This window comes from Pseudophryne corroboree, chromosome 1 (assembly GCF_028390025.1).
Source record: "Pseudophryne corroboree isolate aPseCor3 chromosome 1, aPseCor3.hap2, whole genome shotgun sequence".
In the NCBI taxonomy this organism is placed as follows: Eukaryota; Metazoa; Chordata; class Amphibia; order Anura; family Myobatrachidae; genus Pseudophryne; species Pseudophryne corroboree.
The window spans coordinates 942,250,358-942,273,831 of record NC_086444.1 but is presented as its reverse complement, the minus strand read 5'-3'; the positions used below and the strand labels follow the sequence as shown (position 1 = coordinate 942,273,831).

The window sequence follows — 23,474 nt, the reverse complement described above, 5'->3', positions numbered from 1 at the left end:
ATGTCCGCAATAGAGTCAGAATCTTGTCTTATCTGGACGACTTTCTCCTGGCCCAATCTCCTGGTGTCCTGTCGGACCACATTCATCAGACAATGGATAGTCTGCATTCATACACGTGGGTGATGAACTGCTTAAAATATACATTGACGCCTTCTCAGGTGATGATGCACTTAGGGGCTCTGCTGTATTGCGTGTTTCAACAGGTTTTCCTTCTGGAGTTAAGATTCAGGCACTGCAATCCAAGTTTTGCACGTTCCTCAGTCATCAAGTCTCCATTCATTCCTGAATATGGATTGTGTTCCTTAGTCTCCACAATTGAGAGGGCGGAGTATGCCCAGTTTCACACCTGTCCTTTGCAACTAGACATTTTAGACAGATAGAACAATTCTCATCTACACCTCAAGGCACTGACAAGAATTCTCTCATGAGAAGTACATCACTCCCTCCTGTGGTCGCTATACTGTTCCCACCTAAACGGATGCCTCTCATTTTTAATCCAGGACTCACCACTGACGCCAGTCTTCAAGCGTGGGTGGCGATGTCCTGTCAGCAGATGTTCCTTAGGAGAATGGATGGCTTGGGAAACCCATTTAATTATCATTGTACGTGATCTCCAAACGGTGTACAGTGCTCTTTGCTTTGTACAGCCTCTCCTCCAGGGTCATTAAGTCAAGGTACATACAGATAACATGACAGTCATTGCCTACATCAACCAGGGCGTTAATCGCACTCACAGTGCCGTAAAGGAGGTCGGGCACATCCTACATTGTCCATAGCATCATCTCCCGTCTCTCAGTAATGTTCGTTCCAGCCATACAGAATTGTGAAGAGGACTTCCTGAGCCTCCAGGATATACATTCATGCGAGTGGGTTATACATCAAGATGTCTTACAAATATTTGTTAGTTGGTGTGTCCTACCAGACAGACACAATGGCTTTCTGCATAACTACCAGCTTCTGAGGAATTGCTCCTACACCAGGGATCCCAGAGCTCTCCTGGTAAACGCTCTGGTGTTGCAGTGGACGTTTCTGCTCATCTATGTCTTTCCTCCACACTCTGTGGTCCAGCAAGTCATCCGCAAGTTTAACTAGGAAGGAGTCTCAATGATCCTGGTGGCTCTGATTTAGCAGCATGTTTGGTATGCCCATTTTCCTGTCCAATCACTTCCATCGATGCTCCTCTTTTTCTGTCTGTACACCCATGTCTACTATCTCAGGGTCCATGGCTGCCTCACTTTGTATGGGTGACTCTTGAAACATCCGTCCTGAGATTGAAGGCATATTTCAAGAGGGTCATCAGTACCGTGCTTAGTGTTAGCAAGCCATCTTCGGCTAGAATTGATCATTGCATTTGGTGGACATACTTTGCATGGTGGTCGGCCAGAGACTTCATCTCCAGGTCATTCTTCTTTCATGGGTCCTTTCCTTTCTGCAAGCTGGGTTGTATTTGAACCTTTGGCTCTTTCTTGAAGGTACAGTTTTCTGCCCATTCTGTCCTCTTTCAACGACAGACTGCACTCTTACCGGACATGAAGAAGTTTTTTGAGGGCATTCTACACATACTGCCGGCATTTGTCCCTTTGGTTGCCACATGGCATTTGTCTTTTGATTCTTCATGCTCTCCAGTCTGCTTCTATTGATCATTTGGATATGGTCTTCTTACTTACCATATCATCAGCTGGGTAGGTCTCCAACTTGAGTGCCTTGTCTTGTCACTCACCCTTTCTAATCTTTCATTCAGATTCTGAGGTTATCAGGACTTGCTTTAATTTAGTGATGTGCACCGGAAATTTTTCGGGTTTTGGTTTTGGGTTCGGTTCCGCGGCCGTGTTTTGGGTTCGGACGCGTTTTGGCAAAACCTCACCGAAATTTTTTTGTCGGATTCGGGTGTGTTTTGGATTCGGGTGTTTTTTTTCAAAAAACCCTAAAAAAACAGCTTAAATCATAGAATTTGGGGGTCATTTTGATCCCATAGTATTATTAACCTCAATAACCATAATTTCCACTCATTTTCATTCTATTCTGAACACCTCACACCTCACAATATTATTTTTAGTCCTAAAATTTGCACCGAGGTCGCTGGATGGCTAAGCTAAGCGACACAAGTGGCCGACACAAACACCTGGTCCATCTAGGAGTGGCACTGCAGTGTCAGGCAGGATGGCACTTCAAAAAAATTGTCCCCAAACAGCACATGATGCAAAGAAAAAAAGAGGCACAATGAGGTAGCTGTGTGACTAAGATAAGCGACCCAAGTGGCCGACACAAACACCTGGCCCATCTAGGAGTGGCACTGCAGTGTCAGACAGGATGGCACTTCAAAAAAATTGTCCCCAAACAGCACATGATGCAAAGAAAAAAAGAGGTGCACCAAGGTCGCTGTGTGACTAAGCTAAGCGACACAAGTGGCCGACACAAACACCTGGCACATCTAGGAGTGGCACTGCAGTTTTCTAGCGAGAGGATGAGTGCTTCCATCCTCATGTGAAGCTGATCCACTAGCCATGAACATAGGCCAGGGCCTCAGCCGTTCCTTGCCACTCCGTGTCGTAAATGGCATATTGGCAAGTTTACGCTTCTCCTCAGACGCTTTTAATTTTGATTTTTGGGTCATTTTACTGATCTTTTGTGTTTTGGATTTTACATGCTCTGTACTATGACATTGGGCATCGGCCTTGGCAGACGACGTTGATGGCATTTCATCGTCTCGGCCATGACTAGTGGCAGCAGCTTCAGCACGAGGTGGAAGTGGATCTTGATCTTTCCCTATTTTTTTAACCTCCACATTTTTGTTCTCCATATTTTAATGCGCACAACTAAAAGGCACCACAGGTATACAATGTAGATGGATGGATAGTATACTTATGGACGACGAGTGATGACACAGAGGTAGGTACAGCAGTGGCCTACCGTACTGCTATATACAGTATAATGGACCTGGTGGACACTGTGAGCAGACTGCAAACTAGTACTACTAGTATAAAGAAAAAAAGCCACCACAGGTATACAATGTAGATGGATGGATAGTATACTTATTATTATTAATGGATGACGAGTGACTGACGACACAGAGGTAGGTACAGCAGTGGCCTACCGTACTGCTATATACAGTATAATGCACCTGGTGGACACTCAGCAGACTGCTAAACTAGTACTACTAGTATAAAAAAAAAGCCACCACAGGTATACAATGTAGATGGATGGATAGTATACTTATGGACGACGAGTGACGACACAGAGGTAGGTACAGCAGTGGCCTACCGTACTGCTATATACAGTATAATGGACCTGGTGGACACTGTCAGCAGACTGCTAAACTAGTACTACTAGTATTAAAAAAAAGCCACCACAGGTATACAATGTAGATGGATGGATAGTATACTTATGGACGACGAGTGACGACACAGAGGTAGGTACAGCAGTGGCCTACCGTACTGCTATATACAGTATAATAAATGGACCTGGTGGACACTGTCAGCAAACTGCTAAACTAGTATAAAGAAAAAAAGCCACCACAGGTATACAATGTAGATGGATGGATAGTATACTTATGGACGACGAGTGACGACACAGAGGTAGGTACAGCAGTGGCCTACCGTACTGCTATATACAGTATAATAAATGGACCTGGTGGACACTGTCGGCAAACTGCTAAACTAGTATAAAGAAAAAAAGCCACCACAGGTATACAATGTAGATGGATGGATAGTATACTTATTATTATTAATGGATGACGAGTGACTGACGACACAGAGGTAGGTAAAGCAGTGGCCTACCGTACTGCTATATACAGTATAATGGACCTGGTGGACACTGTCAGCAGACTGCTAAACTAGTACTACTAGTATATTAAAAAAAAAGCCACCACAGGTATACAATGTAGATGGATGGATAGTATACTTATGGACGACGAGTGACGACACAGAGGTAGGTACTGCAGTGGCCTACCGTACTGCTATATACAGTATAATAAATGGACCTAGTGGACACTGTCAGCAAACTGCTAAACTAGTATAAAGAAAAAAAGCCACCACAGGTATACAATGTAGATGGATGGATAGTATACTTATTATTACTATTATTAATGGATGACGAGTGACTGACGACACAGAGGTAGCTACAGCAGTGGCCTACCGTACTGCTATATACAGTATAATGGACCTGGTGGACACTGTCAGCAGACTTCTAAACTAGTATAAAAAAAAGCCACCACAGGAGTGTTTTTCAGGCAGACAAACGTATACTGGTGGTCACTGTCAGCAAAACTGTGCACTGTACTCCTGCTATAGCTGCTCCCCAGTCCCCACAATTAAGCAGTGTGAGCACTCAGCACAGATATATCATGCAGCACACTGAGCACAGATATGGTATGGAGCGTTTTTTTCAGGCAGAGAACGGATAAAAAAAAACTGGTGGTCACTATCAGCAAAACTCTGCACTCTACTCCGAGTCCTAACAGCTGCTCCCCAATCCTCCCCACAATTAGTAATAAAACAAGCAATCAACTGTCTCTTCTACAATTATAAACGGAGAGGACGCCAGCCACGGCCTCTCCCTATCAATCTCAATGCACGTGTGAAAATGGCGGCGACGCGTGGCTGCTTATATAGAATCCGAATCTCGCGAGAATCCGACAGCGGGATGATGACGTTCGGGCGCGCTCGGGTTAACCGAGCCATACGGGAGAATCCGAGTATGGCTCGGACCCGTGTAAAAAGGGTGAAGTTCGGGGGGGTTCGGTTTCCGAGAAACCGAACTCGCTCATCACTACTTTAATTACCTACTAAATGTGGTATCTAAGTTCCAGATCAACAAAGATATTGTGTTAGTTTCTTTCACTGATCCATACTCCTCACCTGGTGAAGGCTCTCTGGATGTAGTGATGGATCTCCTGCTTTACAGGACAGGACCAAAGATGTACAGAAATCAAATTCTTTCTTTGTCTTGTATCATTTTCACAAGCGTGGCTGGCCGACTTCAAAATAGACTTTAGCCATGTGGCTTCGCTTGACTATACGCTACTCCTACTCTTCCATGATCTTCCTTCTCCTCCTGTGCTGACTTCTCATTCCACTTGGTCAGTGAGGGCATCTTGGCCAGCTCAACGTTGTGCTTTTGTGGACCAGCTTTGTAATGTTGCCATGTGGTCCTCTGCCCAGACTTTGATTCTATTCTATGTGTTTGACACCTTTTGCATCTTCTGACGCCGCCTTCGGGCAAAGAGGGACAGCCCATAATGGCACATATTTGGAATATACAATTGTATCCCTGTGCCCTCTAGTGTAGGAAGAATAAAAGGAGATTAATGTTCCTATCTCATGAAATCATTTTTGTTTCATCTATAGGGGGAACAGGGTGCCCACACTGACGCACCTTGCTTGCAGGGTTTACCGTATATACTTGAGTATTAGTTTACCTGAATATAAGCCGAGGCACCTAATTTCACCACAAAAACCTGGGAAAACGTATTGACTCGAGTATAAGCCTAGGGTGGGAAATGCAGCTCTAGCCGTACACAGCCCTCATAGTGCCAGATATGCCCTCATGCTGCCAGATATGCCCCACAATGCCAGATATGCCCCACAGTGCCAGATATGCCCTCATGCTGCCAGATATGCCCTCATGCTGCCATATATGCCCCACAGTGCCAGATATGCCCTCATGCTGCCAGATATGCCCCACAATGCCAGATGTGACAGATATGCCCCACAGTGCCAGATATGCCCTCATGCTGCCAGATATGCCCCACAATGCCAGATATGCCCCACAGTGCCAGATATGCCCCACAATGCCAGATATGCCCCACAGTGCCAGATATGCCCTCATGCTGCCAGATATGCCCCACAATGCCAGATATGCCCCACAGTGCCAGATATGCCCTCATGCTCACAGTGCCAGATGTGCCAGATATGCCCTCATGCTGCCAGATATGCCCCACAGTGCCAGATATGCCCTCATGCTGCCAGATATGCCCCACAGTGCCAGTTACTTACCCTCCGTCGCTCCCACGCTGTCTTCTGAAGGAGGGACACGGAGGGCACAGCGTGCGGCTCTCCTGTGTCCCTCCTGCGTCTCCGGCGGCAGCGGCGTGTGTGTGTTAAAGGAAGTGCCGGTTCGTGCACTTCCTTTAACACACACATGCCGCTGCCGCCGGAGATGCAGGAGGGACACAGGAGAGCCGCGCGCTGTGCCCTCCGTGTCCCTCCTAAATACTGACTCGAGTATAAGCCGATGGGGCTTTTTCAGCACAAAAAAAGTGCTGAAAAAGTCTGCTTATACGCGAGTATATACGGTAGTTACTATGTACAGGTTTTCAGAACACCCTTCTTCTGTGTTTGAGTATGTGTGGGTATTCTTTCTTTTTCTCTCTTCTCTTCGCTCCTGCCGTGGGCTTGCTAACTTAACTGTGTAGCCTGGTCTAGGGGCTGGGTTTGGTGGAGAGAGAGTCCAGGGCTGCAATTGAAAAATAAACTCTTCTCCAGCCTATACCCGTTGTATCCTTGTGACCCCTTTATATAGTGAAAGAAAAATATTTTACTGTTTAAGCACAGGAATCTCCCTTTTCTATAAAGGCATGACCACAACCCTCTGACAACACCATGTTCTAATGCGTAATGACTTGTATGGACCTGTATAAAAATGCAGCTTTTGTACATTCTGTACAACCTTAATTGCAGTAATTCTATATTAAACTTTTAAATATGACTTAATGTGGTCTATGAAGTGTTAGTATTATTTGTCTTTCATTTACTAGGGGACACTGGAACACTTGAGGCAGCTGAGTGTGAAGTATGCAGAACGGAGGTGTGGCACAATGTAAATAAAAATGTATACACAGCCGGCTCTTCCCATTCACGGCCCCTTAAACCATAAGTTTGAATATTTGTGCTCTTGCGCCACAATTTTTTTTTTCTCTACAATTATAAGAGAAGCCCAATCCCACCTAACGGAAAGGAGGGTGCAGGCAAGACTGAACAAGAGACTAAGATCCCGGTGAAAGGGATCGGCATCTCTATCAGAAGATTCTCTTCTAATAGTGAGTAGGCGGCTGATCCGAGAAAGAGAATATCCTTATTAGAAAAGAGCAGCTGGAGCCGAGCCAACCTGTTAAAAAGGGGAGCAAAGGTTTCCATGAAGCTGAGAGACAAGGACCATGACTGAAAGAGTCGTCATCTCTCCTAAGAGGCACAATGAGTTAATTTACAGCGTTTTTACATAGGCACTGTTAGAGACAGTCCGTATAGACACTGCCTGTAAGGAGAGTGAGCACTATTGGGTGCAGTGTTTTTATTATACTGCAGAAGGGAGCGCACAACAAGCAGCCTTATTGTACATCAGAAATTGGCAGTGGCCGCTAGCGGTGCTGACGAGCAGTGGCAGCTGGCATTAGCGTGTTTGACGAATATCCCCTGCTGGCGTTCTGGTACAGCGCTACTGTGCTAGCTATAGACCAGACGCCAGTACGTTCTGTTTATCAGCCGTGTAGCAAAGCTACATGGAGGGCTCTATGCATGCTGAGCACAGACAGGACTTTTAGAGTTATAAAAATATTGTGTTGCGTACATTTTGGATTTTAGAAATAGGCGAGCACCAGCAGTTAGAAACTCTATGAAGAGATTCTTCAGCTACCAATCACTGTCAAGCAGATTGAAACATTGTATTAAATTCAGTACAGCCTGAAATTAATTTACATATGGCTGGTTTGTGTTGCTAAGGAAAGGCTTTGCTGCTGCTGCTAAATCTTTGTATAAAGAATTATGTGGTTTTCTTTTCCTTCCAAAGAATTCTACTGAAAAAGATCCTGAGGAAGAGGAGCAACAGAAGTATAATCCAGTCAACCCAAGCTGTTCTAACAGTTGGTGCTGTGAGGATTGCAGATGCCATGCTGGTTTTTAAAAATATATATAATTTTTTTAAATAAAGTTACAGTAGATTAGTTCCAGCTGTGTGTCTAAACCAGTTTTACTTGCTCCCTATAGCCCTGCGGTCTTTTTCTTCCTACTTAAATAGGGTGAAAGCAATGCTGATTGGTTCTTTTGAGCTGTTTAACATACACGCCACTAACAAGACAACACAGAAGCAATAATGGCAACGAGGTGAGCGATTTAGGTTTAGGAATTGACGCTCAACCTGGGAGTAGTGATCATGCGGCATCATGGAAATGTGCCCTAGCCGATAGATTCCAGACAGATGGCGGAATGCCGCAAGTATATTTAGAATGGCCAGCAGGGTTTGGCAAAACTATGGATTAATTCTTCAGTAGAATGCCTGCAAATGCAAAAAAGACTGTGTGTAACCACTACCAACTCTACATGAAGAGGAAGAGGGTCTTGTAATTGATGAAGAAGGTGAGGCAGTAGAGGCGATACTGGACACCAGTCCGTAAGAGTAGGACTCAGAGGTTAAGGGATTAGATTCTCTTATTGAGGTTTAACAGGTCCTTAACCTCAATGAGAAAGAAGTTAAGGAACCGGAAGGTTTTGATTTATTTAATTCGAGAAGCACCATGAGGAGCGTATTTTCAAATTCCTCAGACTCTCCAGGTTCAAAGGGAGAAGCTTGGAATCAGCCTGATAAACGCTTCAAATAATTCCAAAGAAGTTTGAGGCTGATTAATGACTACATGTATAGGTGGGAGGTTCCACAGAGGGTTGATGCTAGACTGTCAAGACTGCTAGACTGTCAAGTAGAAAAACAATCTTGCCTATACCAAACGTAACTATTTTAAAGGAGGCATCAGAACTTAAGGTAGACACATCACTGAAACCACCGGTCAGAAACTATTTTTTGTAGCTGCTGCGACATCACACAGACCTACTATTGATAGTGCCTGGGTCACCAAGGCTATTGTAGCATGGTCTGGTCGTATTGTTCAGGCTGTAGAGAAAGATACAGCAGGAGTAAATAGTTAGACTAGTGTAGCATAACAGTTTGTTGACTACTTACAATTGCCAAGCCGCAAAGGGATGCTACCAGAATAGCCTCATACTTCTCTACATTGGCCATATCCAAATTAAGGATTCTGTAGCTCAGACTGGCAAATCTTTATAGCTGCAAGGGCATCACACAGACCTATGAGGTCTTGTAATGAGGTTTTGTTTTCCTGTTCCCTATTCTGTGTCAAATTTTTCTGAGTAGGAGTAGACGGCTGTGAATACATTTTTATTTAGATTGTGCCACACCGCCGGTCTACATACTTAACACCCAGCTGTCTCAAGTGTTCCAGTGTCCCCTAGTGGATTCAGAAAAATTAATTAATCGGTAAGTACCAAAATACTCTCTTCTGTTTTTTATTTTTTATTTTCTTTATTAGATTTCTGTCCACGTTCCAAATCCCGTCTACATTGGGAAGCCTATTTAAATATTTGCCTGAAATCGAATGGACAGGCATTCCTTATGTTATAGATGGAAGAAAAGTTCTTACCTGTCACTTAGGAAAAGATTTGTCACTTACACAAAAAAAAAATATGAAGCTGAAAAGAACATTAAACAGGTAAGAAATGTAGTAATGCTCACCTCCTGACAGGGTTAAGATCCCTGCTAATATGTTAAACTGAGTGGCTCTGCATTATCCCACAGTGATTCCTCTGTAGGTCTGTTTTCTCTGTGTCGACAACCATTGACTTTGGGAGCCATGATGATGATGTAGCAGCAGATAAGTTGTTCCGGGGGTCCATGGTAGTCCATCTTAGATCATATCTGTGAGATGCTGAATAGGTAGCTACAGTGCACTGCAGGTGGGTACTGGCTAGAACTGACCAGGCTCACAACAAGGTGCTCACGCTCAGAGGCGTCACTCACCTCTAACACCCGGTGCGGCAGCAAGAAAAAAGGGGGTGGTGCTTCACAGAAAGGGATGGGGCTTTAATAGAGGGGTGGGGCTTCGCTGGCGGCACCCGTTTTTAGCTCATTGAAGGCACGAAAAGGGGTGGGGCTTTGCAGGATGGGGCAGGGTTTTGCATTCCGACACCCGTTTTTTTGTCACTGGGGGGTGTGGGAGGTGAGGGCTGACTCCCAGGGGTGCTGTCCCTGCAGTGCTGGCTCCTACACAGTGACAGGAGCCGAGTGCTGCACATAATATAACAGTGCAGCACTAGGCTCCTGTCACTGTGCAGGAGCCGGCATTTTGGTGTCACCCCTCGGCGGGTGACACCCGGGAGCGTGCCGCACCCTTCTTGTGACGTCACTGCTCACGCTGCCTCACCGGGAATCAACAAGATATAGTGTAGTATCGGCTGCTTTAACACAAGTAGCTGCAGCACAAGGCCAGTGGTCACAAACAGGAGCTCGTTTACCCAATTTTTATTTTGATGGGTTATGTAGATAGAGGTTGACCCAGGTGTAAATGCTGTAGCAATGGCAGATGTCAGTCCCTCTGGCAGGGGCAGATGTCAGCCCTTCAGAGGCAAGTCTGGTTAGTCTTGCATAGGGGAAACTTCAGAGGATGTGCCTCTACAAATTAGAGATTACCTGGCTGTATGCCAGCATAAAAAAAGACTCCGTGCTGTTCGGGAGCCCCAGTACCGCTCTCCGGTGTTAGAAGTCTCTTTGCTCCAGTTCTGGGATGTCTTGCTGCAGTCCATTCAAAACCTCTGGGTGAGTGACATTGTGTCCATAAGATATATACTGGACTTGACTGTTTCCATGTTCAGGAGATTTTTTTTTTGTCCACTTAAAATCTGTTCATACGTAAGGCCCATTAACTTGCAGTACATTCTCTCTTAGATTTATGAGTTATTGTTGTGTTTCATGTATACCAGCATGGGCTTTGATTTTACTCAAAGCTCTTCCTGTTAAGCATGCAGGATTTGTCCTCCTATTGGATTCTGAATTTGAAGGCGCTGAATTCACATCCCATTCTACCATCTCTTCTTTTTAGTTAACCCTTCTGGCGAAAGCATAATGGATGCAAGGTAATTATCATGAATAGATAAAAAGGATGCATATCTTCCGTTTCCCATCTGGAAGGACATCATAAACTCCTCATCTTTGCAATGAGAGACTTGCATTTCCTGTTCCAGGCCCTACCATTAGGCATGTTCATAGAGTCCAGAGTTTACTCAAAGGACTTTGCCCACATGGTTTCTGTGTTGAGGCACAGAGGAAACACCATCATCCCTTATTTGGACAAACTTCTAATAAAGTTCACCTTATAATTCTTGTTTCTACAGCATCTTCAGATGGCATTTTAAGCACTCGGTTGTATCCCAAATTATCCCAATTTCTCTGACGTCCTAGTGGATGCTGGGAACTCCGAAAGGACCATGGGGAATAGCGGCTCCGCAGGAGACTGGGCACAAAAGTAAAAGCTTTAGGACTACCTGGTGTGCACTGGCTCCTCCCCCTATGACCCTCCTCCAAGCCTCAGTTAGATTTTTGTGCCCGAACGAGAAGGGTGCACACTAGGTGGCTCTCCTGAGCTGCTTAGTGAAAAAGTTTAAGTATAGGTTTTTTATTTTCAGTGAGTCCTGCTGGCAACAGGTTCACTGCACCGAGGGACTAAGGGGAGAAGAAGCGAACTCACCTGCGTGCAGAGTGGATTGGGCTTCTTAGGCTACTGGACATTAGCTCCAGAGGGACGATCACAGGCCCAGCCATGGATGGGTCCCAGAGCCGCGCCGCCGGCCCCCTTACAGAGCCAGAAGACAGAAGAGGTCCGGAAAATCGGCGGCAGAAGACGTCCTGTCTTCAATAAGGTAGCGCACAGCACCGCAGCTGTGCGCCATTGCTCTCAGCACACTTCACACTCCGGTCACTGAGGGTGCAGGGCGCTGGGGGGGGGCGCCCTGAGACGCAATAAAAACACCTTAGATGGCAAAAAATACATCACATATAGCTCCTGGGCTATATGGATGCATTTAACTCCGGCCAGTTTTTCCTTAAAAAAGCGGGAGAAAGGCCGCCGAGAAGGGGGCGGAGCCTATCTCCTCAGCACACAAGCGCCATTTTCCCTCACAGCTCCGCTGGAAGGACGTCTCCCTGACTCTCCCCTGCAGTCCTGCACTACAGAAACAGGGTAAAACAAGAGAGGGGGGGCACTAATTTGGCAGATTAATCAATACAGCAGCTATATAAGGGAAAAACACTTATATAAGGTTATCCCTGTATATATATAGCGCTCTGTTGTGTGCTGGCAAACTCTCCCTCTGTCTCCCCAAAGGGCTAGTGGGGTCCTGTCCTCTATCAGAGCATTCCCTGTGTGTATGCTGTGTGTCGGTACGTTGTGTCGACATGTATGAGGAGGAAAATGGTATGGAGGCGGAGCAATTGCCTGTAATAGTGATGTCACCCCCTAGGGAGTCGACACCTGACTGGATGGTCTTATGGAAGGAATTACGTGATAGCGTCAGCACTTTACAAAAGACTGTTGACGACATGAGACAGCCGGCAAATCAGTTATTACCTGTCCAGGCGTCTCAAACACCGTCAGGGGCTCTAAAGCGCCCGTTACCTCAGATGGTCGACACAGACCCAGACACGGACACTGACTCCAGTGTCGACGGTGAGGAAACAAACGTGTATTCCAGTAGGGCCACACGTTACATGATCACGGCAATGAAGGAGGTTTTGAACATTTCTGATACTACAAGTACCACAAAAAAGGGTATTATGTGGGGTGTGAAAAAACTACCCGTAGTTTTTTCCTGAATCAGATGAATTAAATGAGGTGTGTGATGAAGCGTGGGTTTCCCCCGATAAAAAACTGCTAATTTCTAAAAAATTATTGGCATTATACCCTTTCCCGCCAGAGGTTAGGGCGCGTTGGGAAACACCCCCTAGGGTAGATAAGGCGCTTACACGCTTATCAAAACAAGTGGCGTTACCGTCTCCTGATACGGCCGCCCTCAAGGAGCCAGCTGATAGGAAGCTGGAAAATATCCTAAAAAGTATATACACACATACTGGTGTTATACTGCGACCAGCAATCGCCTCAGCCTGGATGTGCAGTGCTGGGGTGGCTTGGTCGGATTCCCTGACTGAAAATATTGATACCCTGGACAGGGACAGTATATTATTGACTATAGAGCATTTAAAGGATGCATTTCTATATATGCGAGATGCACAGAGGGATATTTGCACTCTGGCATCAAGAGTAAGTGCGCTGTCCATTTCTGCCAGAAGAGGGTTATGGACGCGACAGTGGTCAGGTGATGCGGATTCCAAACGGCATATGGAAGTATTGCCGTATAAAGGGGAGGAGTTATTTGGGGTCGGTCTATCGGACCTGGTGGCCACGGCAACGGCTGGGAAATCCACCTTTTTACCCCAGGTCACCTCTCAGCAGAAAAAGACACCGTCTTTTCAGGCTCAGTCCTTTCGTCCCCATAAGGGCAAGCGGGCAAAAGGCCACTCATATCTGCCCCGGGGCAGAGGAAGGGGAAAAAGACTGCAGCAGGCAGCCTCTTCCCAGGAACAGAAGCCCTCCCCCGCTTCTGCCAAGTCCTCAGCATGACGCTGGGGCCTTACAAGCGGACTCAGGCACGGTGGGGGGTCGTCTCAAGAATTTCAGCGCGCAGTGGGCTCACTCGCAAGTGGACCCCTGGATCCTGCAGGTAATATCTCAGGGGTACAAATTGGAATTCGAGACGTCTCCCCCTTGCCGGTTCCTGAAGTCTGCTTTACCAACGTCTCCCTCCGACAGGGAGAGGCGGTATTGGAAGCCATTCACAAGCTGTATTCCCAGCAGGTGATAATCAAGGTACCCCTCCTACAACAGGGAAAGGGGTATTATTCCACGCTGTTTGTGGTACCGAAGCCGGACGGCTCGGTGAGACCTATTTTAAATCTGAAATCCTTGAACACTTACATACAAAGGTTCAAATTCAAGATGTAATCACTCAGAGCAGTGATAGCGAACCTGGAAGAAGGGGACTATATGGTGTCTCTGGACATCAAGGATGCTTACCTCCATGTCCCAATTTGCCCTTCTCACCAAGGGTACCTCAGGTTTGTGGTACAGAACTGTCACTATCAGTTTCAGACGCTGCCGTTTGGATTGTCCACGGCACCCCGGGTCTTTACCAAGGTAATGGCCGAAATGATGATTCTTCTTCGAAGAAAAGGCGTCTTAATTATCCCTTACTTGGACGATCTCCTGATAAGGGCAAGGTCCAGGGAACAGTTAGAGGTCGGAGTAGCACTATCTCAAGTAGTACTACGACAGCACGGGTGGATTCTAAATATTCCAAAATCACAGCTGATTTCGACGACACGTCTGCTGTTCCTAGGGATGATTCTGGACACAGTCCAGAAAAAGGTGTTTCTCCCGGAGGAGAAAGCCAGGGAGTTATCCGAGCTAGTCAGGAACCTCCTAAAACCAGGCCAAGTGTCAGTGCATCAATGCACAAGGGTCCTGGGAAAAATGGTGGCTTCTTACGAAGCGATTCCATTCGGCAGATTCCACGCAAGAACTTTTCAGTGGGATCTGCTGGACAAATGGTCCGGATCGCATCTTCAGATGCATCAGCGGATAACCCTGTCTCCAAGGACAAGGGTGTCTCTCCTGTGGTGGTTGCAGAGTGCTCATCTTCTAGAGGGCCGCAGATTCGGCATTCAGGACTGGGTCCTGGTGACCACGGATGCCAGCCTGAGAGGCTGGGGAGCAGTCACACAGGGAAGAAATTTCCAGGGCTTGTGGTCAAGCATGGAAACGTCATTTCACATAAATATCCTGGAACTAAGGGCCATTTACAATGCCCTAAGTCAAGCAAGGCCTCTGCTTCAGGGTCAGCCGGTGTTGATCCAGTCGGACAACATCACGGCAGTCGCCCACGTAAACAGACAGGGCGGCACAAGAAGCAGGAGGGCAATGGCAGAAGTTGCAAGGATTCTTCGCTGGGCGGAAAATCATGTGATAGCACTGTCAGCAGTGTTCATTGCGGGAGTGGACAACTGGGAAGCAGACTTCCTCAGCAGACACGACCTCCACCCGGGGGAGTGGGGACTTCACCCAGAAGTCTTCCACATGATTGTGAACCGTTGGGAAAAACCAAAGGTGGACATGATGGCGTCCCGCCTCAACAAAAAACTAGACAGATATTGCGCCAGGTCAAGGGACCCTCAGGCAATAGCTGTGGACGCTCTGGTAACACCGTGGGTGTACCAGTCAGTGTATGTGTTCCCTCCTCTGCCTCTCATACCCAAGGTACTGAGAATCATAAGAAGGAGAGGAGTAAGGACTATACTCGTGGCTCCGGATTGGCCAAGAAGGACTTGGTACCCGGAACTTCAAGAGATGCTCACGGAGGACCCGTGGCCTCTACCTCTAAGAAAGGACCTGCTCCAGCAGGGACCCTGTCTGTTCCAAGACTTACCGCGGCTGCGTTTGACGGCATGGCGGTTGAACGCCGGATCCTGAAGGAAAAAGGCATTCCGGAGGAAGTCATCCCTACCCTGATCAAAGCCAGGAAGGATGTAACCGTGCAACATTATCACCGTATTTGGCGTAAATATGTTGCGTGGTGTGAGGCCAGGAAGGCCCCTACAGAGGAATTTCAACTGGGTCGTTTCCTGCATTTCCTGCAAACAGGACTGTCTATGGGCCTAAAATTAGGGTCCATTAAGGTTCAAATTTCGGCCCTGTCGATTTTCTTCCAGAAAGAACTGGCTTCAGTTCCTGAAGTTCAGACGTTTGTCAAGGGGGTACTGCATATTCAGCCTCCTTTTGTGCCTCCAGTGGCACCTTGGGATCTCAATGTAGTTTTGGGGTTCCTAAAATCACATTGGTTTGAACCACTCACCACTGTGGACTTAAAATATCTCACATGGAAAGTGGTAATGCTGTTAGCCCTGGCTTCAGCCAGGCGTGTCTCAGAATTGGCGGCTTTATCCTATAAAAGCCCTTACCTAATTTTTCATACGGACAGGGCAGAATTGAGGACTCGTCCTCAATTTCTCCCTAAGGTGGTTTCAGCGTTTCACTTAAACCAGCCTATTGTGGTACCTGCGGCTACTAGGGACTTGGAGGACTCCAAGTTGCTGGACGTAGTCAGGGCCCTGAAAATATATGTTTCCAGGACGGCTGGAGTCAGAAAATCTGACTCGCTGTTTATCCTGTATGCACCCAACAAGCTGGGTGCTCCTGCTTCTAAGCAGACTATTGCTCGTTGGATTTGTAGTACAATTCAGCTTGCACATTCTGTGGCAGGCCTGCCACAGCCAAAATCTGTAAAAGCCCATTCCACAAGGAAAGTGGGTTCATCTTGGGCGGCTGCCCGAGGGGTCTCGGCTTTACAACTTTGCCGAGCAGCTACTTGGTCAGGGGCAAACACGTTTGCTAAATTCTACAAATTTGATACCCTGGCTGAGGAGGACCTGGAGTTCTCTCATTCGGTGCTGCAGAGTCATCCGCACTCTCCCGCCCGTTTGGGAGCTTTGGTATAATCCCCATGGTCCTTTCGGAGTTCCCAGCATCCACTAGGACGTCAGAGAAAATAAGAATTTACTTACCGATAATTCTATTTCTCGTAGTCCGTAGTGGATGCTGGGCGCCCATCCCAAGTGCGGATTGTCTGCAATACTTGTACATAGTTATTGTTACAAAAATCGGGTTATTATTGTTGTGAGCCATCTTTTCAGAGGCTCCTCTGTTATCATGCTGTTAACTGGGTTCAGATCACAGGTTGTACGGTGTGATTGGTGTGGCTGGTATGAGTCTTACCCGGGATTCAAAATCCTTCCTTATTGTGTACGCTCGTCCGGGCACAGTATCCTAACTGAGGCTTGGAGGAGGGTCATAGGGGGAGGAGCCAGTGCACACCAGGTAGTCCTAAAGCTTTTACTTTTGTGCCCAGTCTCCTGCGGAGCCGCTATTCCCCATGGTCCTTTCGGAGTTCCCAGCATCCACTACGGACTACGAGAAATAGAATTATCGGTAAGTAAATTCTTATTTTAAAACACTTTCCTAACGAGAATGGTTTAGTTGTGCCTGTTTTTATTTTAAAAGCTGTGACAGAGGGTTTTTCGCCCTGCAATGAAGATTCCGGCACTCCAGTTGTTAATGAAGTTGTTTCTTTTGCTGCATCAGGTACCTGTAACTCCGCTTGAAAAATGTGGTGGTGTTCGAAGTATTAAAATTTTCCGTGTTTCATTCCTGGACATTTCAGAGGCAGATCTTACACTTAAATAAAACCTTGTTGCACTTGTTAATATAAGTAAATTATATTTCTAAGTGATATTAAAAACTGGGTGTTTCAATAGCTGTTAGGAGGAGTGTAAGGCCTCCTGATTATATCTCACTATGGAGAGCTATAAGATGGGCTATAAAAAAAAGAGACACAGTGCTGGGGACACTCAAGTCTAATTGTAATATACAGTAGTTACCTAGACCTGTGAATAATTAAAATAAATTAATTCAATTATATATGGATGTAGAAACTTACCAACAATTTAAATTAGCATTTAGTTAACCAATCTTAATCAATTCTCAAATAATGTAGCAATATAAGTACTTAATATCACAATCATTTTTTTAGATGGGTAACACTGCTACCCACAATAATCACAATGTAGTAGTGATAGCTATATCCATGTAAAAGTTTGTCAGCATTAAGTGGAGAGAGAACGGAGTACAGCATGCTTGACCCATTAGGGCATATGAAAGCAACCGATACCGTATGGTTACTTCTGCTGCTAGCCAGCATTGTTATGCACTCACCTCTTCACACATAGGGCAGGATAAGCAAGTGTAGTTCCTAAGAAAGCCGTGCTCACATGTGGTAATATCTGAGCCAGTAGAAGCTGACTCGCACAGACTGAAGTGTAGACAGTTTAGTAAGTTTGTGTGTGGTCCGTTTGTCCAGCTATGACAGCATGAGCTGAGCGCTCTGATTTCTTGAAATAATTCCACGTACTCTGGATGCTTGGTGATGATCTTTGTGTATGTCCAGACAAAGTAGTGTGTGAAGAAGGTTAATGCGGCAACATAACATGTTTTCCCATGGTACCACCCACTCCTTCGTCAAAGGAAGAACTTACCCTGTTGGTCAAGGACGGTATATCTTAATGGAAAAAAAAAATCAGGCGCAAACTCTTAAGCACTAATAATGATAGTGAAAATATTATTTACCAATTAACATGTACTATAAGTAAAGTTCTTAGCTCATATCAGGAACAAATTACATGACCATCCATCAAATCTCCGTGAACTTCATCAGATGGGTCTCTAATACTAACTTTTGAAAATAACCCATCCGGAGAGGCAGTGATTCATGCTGTCTCATCAGAAGCACTAGTGACTTGTGTGGTGTCTTCCTAGCCTGAAGCTGTCCAAGGGGTCCCCCTTTCTTGGTGATTTTAACCGCAGATGCCAGTCTGACAATTGGTGAGCTGTCACTTTGGGCCTACATCTTCAGCATCTTTGATCCAATACAATGTTTGCCATCAACATCTTGTATTTGAGTACGTATTGAAAGCCATCCCCAAAGTTTAGCTGGTCTTACATGGAATTCCTGTTTGGATACAGTCGAACAATGCCACTGCTGTGGTTTACATTAACAAATGTTGTTGTTTCACATGTTATTTTATATCCCATAGTACATTGTTCTATAAAAGAAAATATTTTTGTGTGTGTGTATATATATATATATATATATATATATATATATATAATGCATGTATGTATGTGTATGTATGTATGTGTGTATATATATATATATATATATATATTGTGACAATATCACTGGACTAGTAGTGGAATGCAGCTATATTTACCGCATGTTTCAAACATATGTATTTTAAAAGACAGGAATTATCTATTGATACTTAAGGGATTCTGGGGTTGGATGTGAGAACAGATGGTGGGTTCTCCATCCATTTAGTCACAGTTTAGGTTTTCGGACTATTAACCTCACAGAAGGATAAGTAGGGCTTTTAGCTATAGGTGTTTGTTAAAAAGGCTGTCAGCATGGTCATTGTTCGCTCACACTGCTCGTGAAAAGAGGAGAGACAATGAACTCTTTGAGAGAATTCTGCTGTTGAAATCCAGTGTGCAGTGCCTGGTAAAAACGATTTTTGTATTTTTGTTATTGAGTTAGAAATGATCCGGTGTGTAGTTAGTGCTGGACAGCAAGACATCTTATTTTGATGTTTATCTGTATGTGTATATATATATATATATATATATATATATTTTCTACATAAGTACATACATCAAGACTCCACCAGGGACTCCAAATGGCATCCAGTCACGATACCGACTGTCATGGTCCCGGCAGTCGAAATTACGAAGCTGGAATCCTGACACTACTCGGAATGCTTTCGACTGCATCCCGACAAGGTTAACAAACCCACTGGTGGGATCACGAACAAGTATTTGCTGGTCTTCAGTATTAAGCTGTGGGGGTTGGTTTATGATACGTTAAGGGGGTTAGGTTTAGGCTGTGGGTAGGGAGGTTTAGAGTCGAATTGATGAAAAGGTAAGTATACTTACCTTGCCCCTGTAGTGATTCTCACCATTGGGATGCAGCAGTCGTTATTCTGATCGCCGCCATCCCCAATGCCATAATTTCATACAAAAAAATCTGTACACATGGGGAACCTGCACAACATTTTAAATGCAAAAAGAGTTTTTCTAATCCATAAAAGTCGTTGCAAAGAGTTACAATATCAGCCTTTACAATGGCAATTAATTGAGAATAGCATAGTAGTAGTCAGCAATCTGGAAGAAACATAATCAGCACGCCTTTAACAGTCTGGTGTTCTATTGATTATATGTCCGGCACCCACAGTTTTTTGGAAATTGTTAGCAATTCAAGCAAACTTGTGTGTGTATAAATATAGAGATGTAGATATATGGATCTATATATCATGATGGGTTTTTTTTAGTTGGAGGACCATATATCCCTGGATAGTAGACTACTTGTTAAATTTACGTCTATCATGTAGCATAATTTCCAAAATTTAAGGTATTTTCATAAATTAGTATCTAACATACTTTATAAAAATTGTTAATTATATTGAAACTAGGTGATTCATCGCGCCCTACGGGCGCTCTTCACACCGTCATAAGGGGCTACTCCCCCGTAACCCCCGGAGAAATGTCAAGGTGTAGAATAGTAGTTTCAGAGTGTTTTTTTGGTGGAGGTGGGGGGGTTTGGGGTGTATGTGGTTTACAGTTAGGGGCAGATGTATGTGATAGGTTTTGGGTGGTTTTGTGCTGCATTGTGGAGGGGGGTGAAATGACTGTGGGTGGCTTAGTGTGTTGTGGGAAGGTGTACATGGATTCGGTTGGCTGGGCCGAAGATGCTGTGGTTGGTGGGTGACCAGAGTGAGGTTGGACGGTGGATGTGGTCCAGTCACTGTATACTTTGGGCTAGGACTGATGTTTGGGGGAGGGGAGAGGAGGTGTTCCACTTGGTGGAGGTGCTGGGGTTAGGGGTAGGGTAGACGAAGGTGCCATGGCTGAGGGATGTTTACATGGGGTGAGTTGTGTAGGGTATTGGGGTGTATTCCCCCCCCCAATTTCCAGCATCCCCCTCCTGCTGATCACCAGCACCATTCCCCCCCCCCCCGATTTCCAGCATCCCCCCCTGCTGATCACCAGCACCATTCCCCCCCAATTTCCACCACACCCCCTGCTGATCACCAGCACCATCCCCCCCTGCTGATCACCAGCACCATTCCCCCACCCCTGCAGATTTCCAGCACCCCGCCCTGCTGATCACCAGCACCATCCCCCCTGCTGATCACCAGCACCATTCCCCCCCCCTGCTGATCACCAGCCCCCCCCCCCCTGCTGATCACCAGCACCATCACCTCCTCGCCGATTTCCAGCAACCCCCCCCCCCCGCTGATCACCAGCACCATCCCCCCCTGCTGATCACCAGCACCATTCCCCCCCCCTGCTGATCACCAGCACCATCCCCTCCCCGACGATTTCCAGCCCCCCCTTCCTGATCACCAGCACCATCCGCCCCCCCCCCCCCTCCCCGCTGCAAGCGCGGCTCACCTGGGCCGGTCACACAGGCAACGGGAGCGCTGCAGCAGGGAGAGAGGAGACCAGGTTGCCGGGGCTGGAGGGATCCACGCTGGCGGGAGCGGAGTGCGGGCTGTGCATGCGGCTTCCTCCTCTCGGGCAGCATGGTCGAGCAATCACCAGCCTCCGCCGCCAGCAGCATCTCTCCTGGTAGCGGCGGAGGCTTGAGTTTGCTCGACCGTGCTGCCCGACAGGAGGAAGCCGCATGCACAGCCCGCACTCCGCTCCCGCCAGCGGGGATCCCTCCTGACCCGGCAAGCTGAATGGGGACCGAGCTCCGGCTGAGGGGCCCCTTAAAGTAGGGGATCCCGGGGTAGTGATCCCCCGGCCACCCCCCTTAATCCTACTCTTGTGTTGTGTGAGTGATTGTGTCCGCCTCCTTGGTGTTGTGCTGGCACAGGGGACAGGCCGTTGACTCCGCCCAGCACTGTAACTCCACCCAGCGTTACGGCAGGCACAGAGTCACAGATTTAGGCTAATATAAAGGAGACATTTTAAATCATATATTTTTGGACAAATAGAATCATTTTTCTCAAGTTTGGAAAGTAGAAAAAAAGTAAGGGGTTATGAATAACATATTATAAATCCATTTAAAAAATAAAAAAGGTACATACTCCTATAAAAAATAAGACTCATTCCGATGCAGTGGCAAAATGGCAATTTTTCACAAATTTGATGACATTTTCTTACTGCGTATGCATCTGGGATACAGTGCACGCAAACAGCAATTGAATTATCAGGTTAATTGTCCCATGGTATTATTTTCAAAGTTAGTGACAGGAAGACAGCATTTGGGGTTGGTAACAGGGAGTGGCTAGATAAACCCAGGCGTGTTATTTGCCGTTAAGAAGTCATTTTCTGGCAATGCCAAATATAGCATTTGTAATGTTATGCAGACATTGGTGGTGGGCAGAGAGACTGTCTAGTGTTTGGAAACCAATCTGTCCGAGATCATTAAAAGAAGCTCATATAGAGGAAAGGGTAGAAAGTAGTAGAAGGCTAAGGTTATGGGTGATCCAGAGGAGATCAACTAACGGATAGCCCGTGCATGCAGACTTTTCAAAAGTAACCCAGCACTTTGTACATTCCCACAATGGGAATGTTCTGCAGCTGAGCAATGAAACGCGCATACCGGTGTCTAACAATATCCAGGAGAGCTTACCCACCCTGTGTTTTAGGAAGGTACAACCTGCCCTGTGCAATTGTATGAGATGTATTCTTTGCATTGTAATAGGTCATTATGGTCTGGCATTTATCCAAGTTGAATTTATAAAAACTATATGGAATAGTTCAAAATAGATACATAACTTTAAGAAACAGTAACCTTTTATAGCAGCCAGACGCCCTTACTCTGAGATATAATAAGAGACCCAACACTTTATAAGGCTCACCAATTTATCTAAAAGAGGATGAACATTAACATCAAAACCTTTGAACAAAATAGAGGGATATGAATTACAAAGTAAAAAGGATGGAAAAAGAACCCCTCAAATTTTATATAAAATACTAATTGTTAAAGCTTAAAACTTAGATGATTCAACTTATTATAGGGGTCACTACTATAGTTGTGTAATAAACCATACAAAAATGGCAATGAGGACCATAAAAAAGGATGTCATCAGTGAAAATACAGAATTTAAGTTCATGTTCTCAATCCTCATAGGTAGGTCCTCCTCCAAAAACATATTCTTAGGATAAAGTGTGGGCACTGAGGCTAGGGAAAGGACAAAATATAAGGTGGTGATCAATCTGGCAGTGGGAGACTGAAGGACACCAAGCATTTTAACAGGAGTTAGGGGTCAAAGAGCAAGTCATTTTTTTTTACTTTGCCTATCAAATTTTATTGATAATATTGAAAATAGTTTTTAGAGGGCATGGAAAATGTAAATTTAAAATTAAGTTCAGAAAATAGGTGAAATGAGTTGTCGTTAGTAAAATCATTTAGGAATCTAATACCACCTTCTAGCCCGGAGGAGATATCTTAAGGGACAAGGCCATGCAAGAAATCCGGAGAGTTAAATATGAATAATGGGTGGGAGATGGCTAAAAGAATTAATGAATGTTTTAACAGCAGAGTCCTATAGACATTTTTACATGTTGATGGACAAAGCAAAATCAATCATTGAGTAGGAATTATGGATAGGAGATAAAAGTCATAGTCCTGGGCCGTTGTATTTGGTGACCTCCACACATCATACAGGTAGAAGTAAAAGTCTGAAAAGAGGTTACAGAATGCAATGGAATGTAAAGCAATCATGTGGTAAATAGGAATTGAGGCACCATGATAACGATCCAATTTTAGATTCAGGAACAGGTTACCCAAGGATACTGAAAAGAGGAATTTTGGTCAATTAGCGTTGAATCCTTTTCTGCGAAGCAAGCTGGGCAACACTGAACCATGGGATTGCAGGTTGTGGCTGGAACTGTCACCTAAATTAAACTGTAACTTTAAAAATAAGCGCCTCCACCAGATTTTCATTGCTTACTTAAGAGTCCTGAA

At 45.5% G+C, this 23,474-nt stretch overlaps 1 long non-coding RNA gene across 2 annotated transcripts in view; it reads left to right on the top strand.

Annotated features, from left to right (window-relative positions):
- The window catches only part of LOC134918761 (uncharacterized), an 80,571-nt gene extending 69,332 nt beyond the window's left edge, over nucleotides 1–11,239 (top strand). For both annotated transcript variants that reach the window (XR_010177450.1, XR_010177449.1), the window contains exons 3-4: nucleotides 9,314–9,493; nucleotides 10,880–11,239. This is a non-coding gene — a long non-coding RNA (uncharacterized LOC134918761). The remainder of the gene's footprint in view (nucleotides 1–9,313; nucleotides 9,494–10,879) is intronic.
- Nucleotides 11,240–23,474: the final 12,235 nt, after the last annotated feature.